This window comes from Leuciscus leuciscus (assembly GCF_965113295.1).
Source record: "Leuciscus leuciscus genome assembly, chromosome: 6".
Lineage (NCBI taxonomy): Eukaryota > Metazoa > Chordata > Actinopteri > Cypriniformes > Leuciscidae > Leuciscus > Leuciscus leuciscus.
In genome coordinates, this window is record NC_138730.1 from 47,481,429 (window position 1) to 47,492,449 (window position 11,021).

The window sequence follows — 11,021 nt, forward strand, 5'->3', positions numbered from 1 at the left end:
TTTTTTTCCTACTTTATCTGAATGGTATGAAACTTGGTAAAGGTTTTGGCACTTGCTGTGTGAACACACACACAAATCATGGACATGATTCAAAAAGTTGAAATGGTCCTGAAAGAAATAGTCCCACTTGTGCTCCTCACGGTCAGAAATGACACATTGGAAATGAATGAGATGAATTTCCTCTAGTGGAAGCGTTTGGTACTGCAGCCGAACAACATCTCACTGAAAGCTCTATTTTTTTATTTTTTATATCAAGCTCATATTTCAAACACATCTTGTTTAGGCTTAGTGCTTTGATTTTCTTGCAGTTTTAGAGTAAAATTAGTTTTTTGAAAATATATATTTCATATAAAAATTGAAAATATAATTTTTTATAGTATATTTTTCATAACAATAAATGTAAAATTCTGTAACTTTTAAGTTCACTTTTTATAAAACTTTTCTCACTTCAGCAATAATCTGCCAAGTGTCGTCTTTGAAAAGAGATCAAACTTCAGTCTGTCGCTCTAAAGCGTTCAAGATTTACCAGTTTAAGTTGGAAATGTAATTTTCAGGTCTATGCTCAAAAAGTGAATAAATGGATTATAAATACAGCGTAAATATAATTTAGTACCATAAAATCCTCTAAAAAAAGATTAAATAAAAAACCTTATCGAACTAAAATATAGTACATTCAATTTCATTGAAATAAAAATATGCGTTTGGAAATTTGAGTCTGGAATTTTGATATTGAAAATGTGTAGAAAGCCTGTAAAAATTATAAGAGTATCTTAATGATACTAAAATGGAGTTTGCCTTGAGCAGCGTGAACATTCTGTGAAACATCTGACTGTGTGCAGCATCATGTGTGTGAATGGGTGATGTGTGAGTGAAGGATCCCTCGAGCACCGCAGTCTGTTGTTCAGTGTGTGTCACTAGTGTTTGTCATCAGTGTTTGTCATCATCAGTGTTTGTGTGTGTCACTAGTGTTTGTCATCAGTGTTTGTGTCATCATCAGTGTTTGTGTGTGTCACTAGTGTGTGTCATCAGTGTTTGTGTCATCATCAGTGTTTGTGTGTGTCACTAGTGTTTGTCATCAGTGTTTGTGTGTGTCACTAGTGTTTGTCATCAGTGTTTGTGTCATCATCAGTGTTTGTGTGTGTCACTAGTGTTTGTGTGTGACTAGTGTGTGTCATCAGTGTTAGTGTGTGTCATCAGGGTTTGTGTGTGTCATCAGTGTTTGTGAGTGTCATCAGTGTTTGTGAGTGTCATCAGTGTTAGTGTGTGTCATCAGTGTTTGTGAGTGTCACTAGTGTTTGTCATCAGTGTTTGTGTCATCATCAGTGTTTGTGTGTGTCACTAGTGTGTGTCATCAGTGTTTGTGTCATCATCAGTGTTTGTGTGTGTCACTAGTGTTTGTCATCAGTGTTTGTGTCATCATCAGTGTTTGTGTGTGTCACTAGTGTTTGTGTGTGACTAGTGTGTGTCATCAGTGTTAGTGTGTGTCATCAGGGTTTGTGTGTGTCATCAGTGTTTGTGAGTGTCATCAGTGTTTGTGAGTGTCATCAGTGTTTGTGAGTGTCATCAGTGTTAGTGTGTGTCATCAGTGTTTGTGAGTGTCACTAGTGTTTGTCATCAGTGTTTGTGTCATCATCAGTGTTTGTGTGTGTCACTAGTGTGTGTCATCAGTGTTTGTGTCATCATCAGTGTTTGTGTGTGTCACTAGTGTTTGTCATCAGTGTTTGTGTGTGTCACTAGTGTTTGTCATCAGTGTTTGTGTCATCATCAGTGTTTGTGTGTGTCACTAGTGTTTGTGTGTGACTAGTGTGTGTCATCAGTGTTAGTGTGTGTCATCAGGGTTAGTGTGTGTCATCAGTGTTTGTGAGTGTCATCAGTGTTAGTGTGTGTCATCAGGGTTTGTGTGTGTCATCAGTGTTTGTGAGTGTCATCAGTGTTTGTGAGTGTCATCAGTGTTAGTGTGTGTCATCAGGGTTAGAGTGTGTCATCAGTGTTAGTGTGTGTCATCAGTGTTAGTGTGTGTCATCAGGGTTAGTGTGTGTCATCATTAGGGTTAGTGTGTGTCATCATTAGGGCTAGTGTGTGTCATCAGTGTTAGTGTGTGTCATCAGGGTGAGTGTGTGTCATCAGGGTTTGTGTGTGTCATCAGTGTTTGTGAGTGTCATCAGTGTTAGTGTGTGTCATCAGTGTTAGTGTGTGTCATCAGGGTTAGAGTGTGTCATCAGTGTTAGTGTGTGTCATCAGGGTTAGTGTGTGTCATCATTAGGGTTAGTGTGTGTCATCAGGGTGAGTGTGTGTCATCAGGGTGAGTGTGTGTCATCAGGGTTAGTGTGTGTCATCAGTGTTAGTGTGTGTCATCAGGGTTAGAGTGTGTCATCAGGGTTAGTGTGTGTCATCAGGGTTAGTGTGTGTCATCAGTGTTAGTGTGTGTCATCAGGGTGAGTGTGTGTCATCAGTGTTAGTGTGTGTCATCAGGGTTAGTGTGTGTCATCAGGGTTAGTGTGTGTCATCAGTGTTAGTGTGTGTCATCAGGGTTAGTGTGTGTCATCAGGGTTAGTGTGTGTCATCAGGGTTAGTGTGTGTCATCAGGGTTAGTGTGTGTCATCAGGGTTAGTGTGTGTCATCAGGGTTAGTGTGTGTCATCAGGGTTTGTGTGTGTCATCAGGGTTAGTGTGTGTCATCAGGGTTAGTGTGTGTCATCAGGGTTTGTGTGTGTCATCAGTGTTCAAGATTCAAGAACTTTATTTGCCATTTGTGCTTACACACATAGGAACTCTTGTGCGGTTATTGCTCAGAAAGTCAAGTCAGATTTAAAAAGACACACAAAAAAGACATAAATCTATCTATAAAACATATACATTAAAATAAAAAATTGCACAAAACCCATTAAAAGTGTAAATTTGCATTGTAAATTGCACAAGTATGTAGCATATTGCACAGGCCCCAGAGACAACATAATATAATATGATATATTATAGTGCAAAGTTGCGTAATAAATAAATAAATAAATAAATAAAATATAATGCATAAGTATATTGCACAAGCCCTAGAAACAGTAGTTCATTTTGTTTTTGCCAAGAGTCTCACTGTGGCTGGGAAAAAGCTGTTATAAAAGCGTGTTCTACTTGTGATAATGCTGTCCGCTCGTTTGTGCCTGAGATTGTATGTACAGTTTTTGTATGTGAGCAGGGAGTGAGCTGGATGTAATGTGTCTCTAATAATTCTCTCTGCTCTTTTCTGACAGCGCTGTGTGTAAATTGTATCCATGGAGGGGAGTTCTGTTCTAATAATCCTCTCTGCAGTCTTTATGACTCTTTGCAGAGCCTTCCTCTCTGTCTGTGTGGTGTTTCCATACCATACAGTGATGCCTGTAGTGAGGATGCTCTCTATCAGTCCTTTGTAGACCTGGGTGAGAGGGCGACAGTGCAGACCAGCTTTTCTGAGCAGCCTGATGAAATACAGTCTCTGCTGGGCTTTTTTCACTGTGGCAGCAGTGTTCAAGGTCCAGTTCAGATCTGATGTTACTTGTAGTCCCAGGAATCTGTAACTGTCAGCCCTCTCCACCTCAGTCCCCTTGATGAAGAGGGGCTGCAGGGGGGGTGGATTTTTCCTGAAGTCCATGATTACTTCTCTTGTCTTATCTGTATTAAGGCATAGGTCGTTCACTTCACCATAGGCAAGAATGTCATTCACCAAAGTCCTGTAGCCCGACTCGTCCCCCCCCTTGATGAGGCCCAGAATGGTGGTATCATCCGCATACTTAATGATGATGGTATTATCCTGGGTGGAGACACAGTCATGTGTGTACAGGGTGAATAGTTTAGGACTGAGACAGCAGCCTTGTGGTGATCCTGTGCTGACAATGAGCTCTGCAGACACCCTCCTTGCCATCCTCACCACCTGTGGTCTTTCAGTCAGGAAATCCAAGATCCAGTTACAGGTGGGAGTCGGGACGCCGAGGTCTGTCAGCTTCTCAGTCAGCCTGCCCGGGCGGATGGTATTAAAAGCCGAACTATAATCCAAGAACAGCGTTCTAACATATGTTCCTCTGCTGTCCAGATGTTGCAGGATGTGGTGTAGCGCAACGGCCACTGCGTCGTCCACTGAGCGGTTGGGGCGATAGGCGAACTGAAGGGGGTCGATTGTGCCCGGAACCATGTGATTAATGTGTGTAAGAACCAGTTTTTCTAAACACTTCATGGCGACTGGCGTGAGTGCCACTGGCCTGAAGTCATTCAGAGTGGATGGATTTGGCTTTTTTGAAACTGGTACAATGATAGAGGATTTAAAAATACGAGGGACTACTGCTTGGTTTAGAGACAGGTTGAAAATGTCTACATACACACCAGTGAGAACTCTGGGAGGGACGCCGTCTGGTCCAACAGCCTTGTGGGGGTTCACCTGCCTCAGAGCTTCCAGGACCTGAGTGGGTGTCACCTGAAAGACAGTGTCCGTGGGGTTGCAGGAGGCTTTTGAAGGGATATCTGTGTTCATTCTGTCAAACCTGGTGTAGAAGGTGTTAAGGCTGTCCGGGAGGGTGACATCCAGGGGGTCTGCGGCTGGTACTATTTTCTTGTAATTTGTGACTGCTTGAATTCCCTGCCACATACTGCGCGTGTTGTTACTTAGATAAAATCTTTCAAGTTTTTGGGAATACGCCCTCTTTGCAGCTCTGATGGACTTCTGTAGCTCATACCGGGCTTTCTTGTACTCACTTTGATCTCCTGACTTAAAAGCTTCCTGCCTTTTCCTGATCTTCTGTTTTATATTTCCATTAAACCAAGGTTTCTGGTTTGGAAACACACGCACAGTTCTGGGAGGTGCACATGTAGATGTGCACCAACTGATGTAATCACTCACAGCCTCGGTGTATTCATGGATATCATCTGTGGCCTCCTTAAAGATGTTCCAGTCTGTGGCCTCTAAACAACCCTGCAGGCTAGCCTGTGCACTGTCAGTCCAGGTGTTAACAGTTTTTGTTGTGACTGGCTGTGCCTTAAGCCTCTTGATGTAGGTGGGCTTGAGCCGAATTGCCAGATGGTCAGACTTGCCAAAATGGGGTTTTGGTTCAGCTGTAAAGGCATTTCTAATATTGCTGTAGCAGTGGTCCAGTATCTTATTTTCTCTAGTTGGAAAATTCACAAACTGATACAGTTTTGGCATGTTTTTCTTCAGGTTGCAATGATTAAAATCTCCCAAAATAATAAAAGCAGCATCAGGATATTTGTTTTCATGCTCATTGATCATGTCATGTAGCTCCCTGAGTGCAGCCTCTTCTTTGGCGGAGGGGGGAATGTACACAACACTCACAATAATGCATTGCAATTCTCTGGGTAAGTAAAACGGCCGTAGCTTCAAAGTTAAAAACTCCACATTCTCAGAGCAAGATTTAGAAATAAGCTTACAGTCGGTACACCAAGTCTGTTTGACGAGGACGGCCGTTCCTCCGCCACGAGTCTTGCCGCTATCCACTGCGCTCCGGTCCTCCCTAAAGGCCGTGTAGCCATCTAGTGTTATCGCCTCGTCGGGTGTCCTTTCCCCCAGCCATGTTTCACAGAAGCACAGCATGGAGCAGTCCTGTAAGTCCCTTTGCGTGGAGATCCGAACCCGGAGCTCATCCATCTTGTTTAACAGAGACTGGACGTTAGCAAACAGTATGACCGGGAGGGCTAACTTTCCACTGCTAACCAAGCGCCGGAGTCGTCGTTCGGCCCCTCCCCGCCTGCCGCGTCTCCGCCTGGGCCTGTTGTTATCCGGGTATCGGCCTAGCGTCTTGTCGCCGTCGCTTGCTAGCTCAGGATAGGAGCTAAGCGTGCTCGTGTCTAAAAGTCCAAAATGACTGCACTCTCTCAGCCTTAATAGGGTTGCCCGGTCATAAATGCTATTTTCTGACCATGCTGTTACCATAGTATAGTGCAAAACAACAAGAAATAAACAAAAAAATAATTTGACTCTGAGAGCTCCGCGACGTCGCCCTCTCAGGAGCGCCATCTTCCAGTGTTAGTGTGTGTCATCAGGGTTAGTGTGTGTCATCAGGGTTAGTGTGTGTCATCAGGGTTAGTGTGTGTCATCAGTGTTAGTGTGTGTCATCAGTGTTAGTGTGTGTCATCAGTGTTAGTGTGTGTCATCAGGGTTAGTGTGTGTCATCAGGGTTAGAGTGTGTCATCAGTGTTAAGGGGGTCGCACACCGGACGCGCAGCTCGGCGGCGCGCTGCGCAGCGCCACGTCTTTTAAATTCGAACACACTATTCTCTATGAGAGTACACACACTGGCGGCGCCTTTCGGCGTCTGTCCGCGGCGGCTCAGGACCGTGTTCAAAATCCTGCCGCGCCACAGAGCGCCATTTACATAGTTTTATATAAAATTTACATGTGTGTGTCTCAAATCGTAGTTAATGTATATACGGACTTCACCCTGTGCTGCAATATACATTTAGTTTTACATTTATTTACAGAAATCAGAAAATTGCTGATGTTATCGGATTTTCAGGTGACAGTTGTCCTAGACGTGGCGCGGCGCTGAGCTGCGCATCCGGTGTGCGGCCGCCTTTAGTGTGTGTCATCAGGGTTAGTGTGTGTCATCAGGGTTAGTGTGTGTCATCAGGGTTAGTGTGTGTCATCAGGGTTAGTGTGTGTCATCAGGGTTAGTGTGTTAGTGTGTGTCATCAGGGTTAGTGTGTGTCATCAGGGTTAGTGTGTGTCATCAGGGTTTGTGTGTGTCATCAGTGTTTCTGCACGCAGGACTCGAGCGCATCGACTCATCAGTGACGCTCAAACCCTGAGCCTGTGATCTCCTGTGATCTTCTTCTTCTTCTGCACATCCTCGAGTCTTTAAGAGAGCAAGTATTCCCATGATCTATACACAAACAAGCCGGAAAACAAAGGATTTTAAAATATAACATCATTATGACTCTGGATTCTGATTGGATGAGCCGTGTTTGAAACGGTTGTATAACTCACATCTGCTACATAACTTGAACTGATCTTCACTTGTCGGTCAAACAAGACAGATTTTTTTATATTTGGTCAATGAAAGGAATGTACTATATTTTAGTTTGATAATATTTTTTATTTAATGTTGTGTATTTTTAGGGGATTTTTATACTAAATTATATTTACACTGTATTTATAATCCATTTAGTAACTTTTTGAGCATAGACCTGAAAATTACATTTCCAACTTAAACTGTCATAAATCTTGAATGCTTTAGAGCGACAGACTGAAGTTTGATCTCTTTTCAAAGACGACACTCGGCAGATTATTGCTGAAGTGAGAAAAGTTTAATAAAGTGAACTTAAAAAAAGTAAAGTAAAAAAAAAAGCACAAAAATACCTTTTTAATTTTTTATATGAAATATATATTTTCGAAATCCTGTTTTACTCTAAAACTAACTATAAATTTAAACAAGTTGTGTTCCAAATTTGAGCTTGATATCTCAAAAAACGATCTTTCAGTGAGATGTTGTTCGGCTGCAGTACCAAACGCTTCCACTAGAGGAACTTCGTCTCATTAATTTCCAATGCGCTAGTTTTGACCATAGACAGTATATAAACTGGACACAGCGACCCCATTGGTTTCAACGGAGAAAAGTGAAGTCAATTAGAAGCTCTCACTTCCTGATGGCTGAGCGTACTGCGCAGACTCAAACCTCACTACTGTGCGACAGAGAGCACGTGGTTATGACGCAATGGTTAGCCTATTTTTACAAAAACTGCTTCTACGGGGCCATAACGTAAGATACAAGGTAATGGAGCCTTTTATATATTTTCGTGTTTCTTTAGAAATAAATAATGGACAAATGGAGTCTTTAAACACCTCAGATGTAAAGTTATTCGCTGTCAAAGTGACGCCAAAATGAATGGGAGTCAATGGGATGCTAACAGCAGGTGATGGTCTGCTAATCAATGGCGGCGCCCGGGGAAGCTTCAGTTTCCGGCTGATGGATTACCCCCTTGGTTTTGACCGCGAGGAGCACAAGTGTGTGACCATTGTTTTCAGGACCATTTAACCTGTTCGAATCATGTTCATTGTGTTCACACAGCAAGTGTCAAAACCTTTACCAAGTTTCATACCATTCCTATGAAGTAAAAAAAAAAAAAAAAAAAACAATTTTAGGTCAAACATGACTGAGAAGCACCAGACGAACATGTCACAATTTTGTTCTCAAACTCAGTTTTTTGAGGGATTCACTCAACAGGAAGTGATGTCATGCGTGTGTTGATGGATGACTGAGGCTGGTGGAAACCTCTTCTTTATTTTAGAGCTGCAGGAAACTCTTCCTCCACACGATTAACTCAAAGAATCTGCCATTATTATTGTGAGAGGAAACGGCAAGACTGTCCAGAAGCGGGTCATCATCTCTGGCGTGTGTGACCTCTGGCCAGTGACACGGCTGTTTCCATGGCAACGACCCCTTTACACCTCCAATAGCAAGAGCTCAGTTCCACAGGCAATCATGTTTAGCTCAGTTTTTTTATTTTTGCATTATGTAATTCTTCATTTTTGTGTGTTTCCTTTTGATATGTGTGATGATCACTTCACCAAAACTCACCAGATGAATCTAACCGTTCACACTACCCAACATGCATCTGTCAGTCTGCTATAGGCCAGTATGTGGAGGTTAAAGGTGCATTAAGCAAGATTCTGAGTTTTTGCAGAACTATGCCACCTCTGGCGGCAAGTGAAACTGCAGCCAGAGATGTGCACGCTCATGGACCACACGCACGCTGTTCATAACCAAAGGAGCATCAGCCGCAAATCTTTTGTTTACAGTCATAATGTCTTCAGAGGTAATAAAGTTATAAATCTGCAAGTCATTTTAAATATGTGAAAGGAAAGGCAATTGAGTAAATTACACACTTATGTGTGAGGGAAAAACGGGGGTAGTAGAAAACTTCGTTTTTTATTTCCATATATCTCCATGTTGAACTGTGTTATGTGTTTACTGTATCCACTTATGATTGTATTATTATGGAAACACGTTCATGAACAATATAAGTTGTTACTTTGTAAAAGCTCAAAGCACAGTCGGTCAAAAAAGTACACTCAATTGTCTCAAAGTAATAAACAATTAAATGGCACTATGACGTTACCATAAAAGCCAAACAGGCTAATCCGCCGAAGAGTGGCGGGGGTTTAGCCTGTTTTATTGATCTGCTAAGTAGCATATTCCAATAGCAATACATCCTAATTAAGCAGTAATTTGCTCAAAATTTGTGTCTATTTATCTAACTTAGGCTATATATCAGCATTTTATATCACACTCAAGATATTTGAACTTTTTTAATCGAATAGCAAATCATTAAACTACATGTAGTGCAGATTTATTTATTAGATATTTTGCCAGGGACAATACACACTGATGAACATTTATGTGAAATGTGTCAATACTTTTCAACTGCTGTCCCTATGTTTACTCTCGTCTTATTCCGACGCCTGTCTGAGTCCAATTTTGCCCTTTTGGTTGCACTAGAGACAAGTTTTCTTTTTTTTTTATCTTGCGTGGAGTTTGCGTTGGTGTTTGAAATGAACTACAAGCCTGCTCTTACAATCCATCTTCTACGGAGAATGCCGGCGAATACACAAACCTGCCAGACATAGCTATGTGAGCGTGCCGTGAACGCGCATGACGTCACGCCCAGTCTAAAATTCCGTCCCGAATCCCTCTTATTATGACCGCCGCTAGCGTAGCTAGCCGGTCATATAGGGATTGTCAAAGTTTTTTTTTTTTTTTTTTTTCGTCACCTTACTGAATTTTTCGTCAACGATACCAGGGACACCGAAGCACCGGGGAACATGAAATTTGGTGGGCATGTAGCCCCACTAGACTTCTAAGGAAAAATTTCGTTTGGTCCCCGGGGGCCACTCCCCCCCCGCGCTGGGCCCCCCCAAACCCCCAAAAATGCAGTTTTTCCTAAATAACTACCTGAACCGTGGCACCGAGGATGAAGACATTTTTATGGTATGTTGGTCTACTAGACTTTTACGGAAAAATTTCGTTTGGTCCCTGGGGGCCACTTCCCCCCCCGCGCTGGGGCCCCCTTAAATTTTTCGTCAACGATACCAGGGACACCGAAACACCGGGGAACATGAAATTTGGTGGGCATGTAGCCCCACTAGACTTCTAAGGAAAAATTTCGTTTGGTCCCCGGGGGCCACTCCCCCCCCGCGCTGGGCCCCCCCAAACCCCCAAAAATGCAGTTTTTCCTAAATAACTACCTGAACCGTGGCACCGAGGATGAAGACATTTTTATGGTATGTTGGTCTACTAGACTTTTACGGAAAAATTTCGTTTGGTCCGCGGGGGCCACTTCCCCCCCCGCGCTGGGGCCCCCGTAAATTTTTCGTCAACGATACCAGGGACACCGAAACACCGGGGAACATGAAATTTGGTGGGCATGTAGCCCCACTAGACTTCTACGGAAAAATTTCGTTTGGTCCCCGGGGGCCACTCCCCCCCCGCGCTGGGCCCCCCCAAACCCAAAAAAATGCAGTTTTTCCTAAATAACTACCTGAACCGTGGCACCGAGGATGAAGACATTTTTATGGTATGTTCGTCTACTAGACTTTTACGGAAAAATTTCGTTTGGTCCCCGGGGGCCACTCCCCCCTCCCCGCGCTGGGGCCCCCGTAAATTTTTCGTCAACGATACCAGGGACACCGAAGCACCGGGGAACATGAAATTTGGTGGGCATGTAGCCCCACTACACTTCTACGGAAAAATTTCGTTTGGTCCCCGGGGGCCACTCCCCCCCCGCGCTGGGCCCCCCCAAACCCCCAAAAATGCAGTTTTTCCTAAATAACTACCTGAACCGTGGCACCGAGGATGAAGAAATTTTTATGGTATGTTGGTCTACTAGACTTTTACGGAAAAATTTCGTTTGGTCCCCGGGGGCCACTTCCCCCCCCGCGCTGGGGCCCCCTTAAATTTTTCGTCAACGATACCAGGGACACCGAAGCACCGGGGAACATGAAATTTGGTGGGCATGTAGCCCCACTAGACTTCTACGGAAAAATTTCGTTTG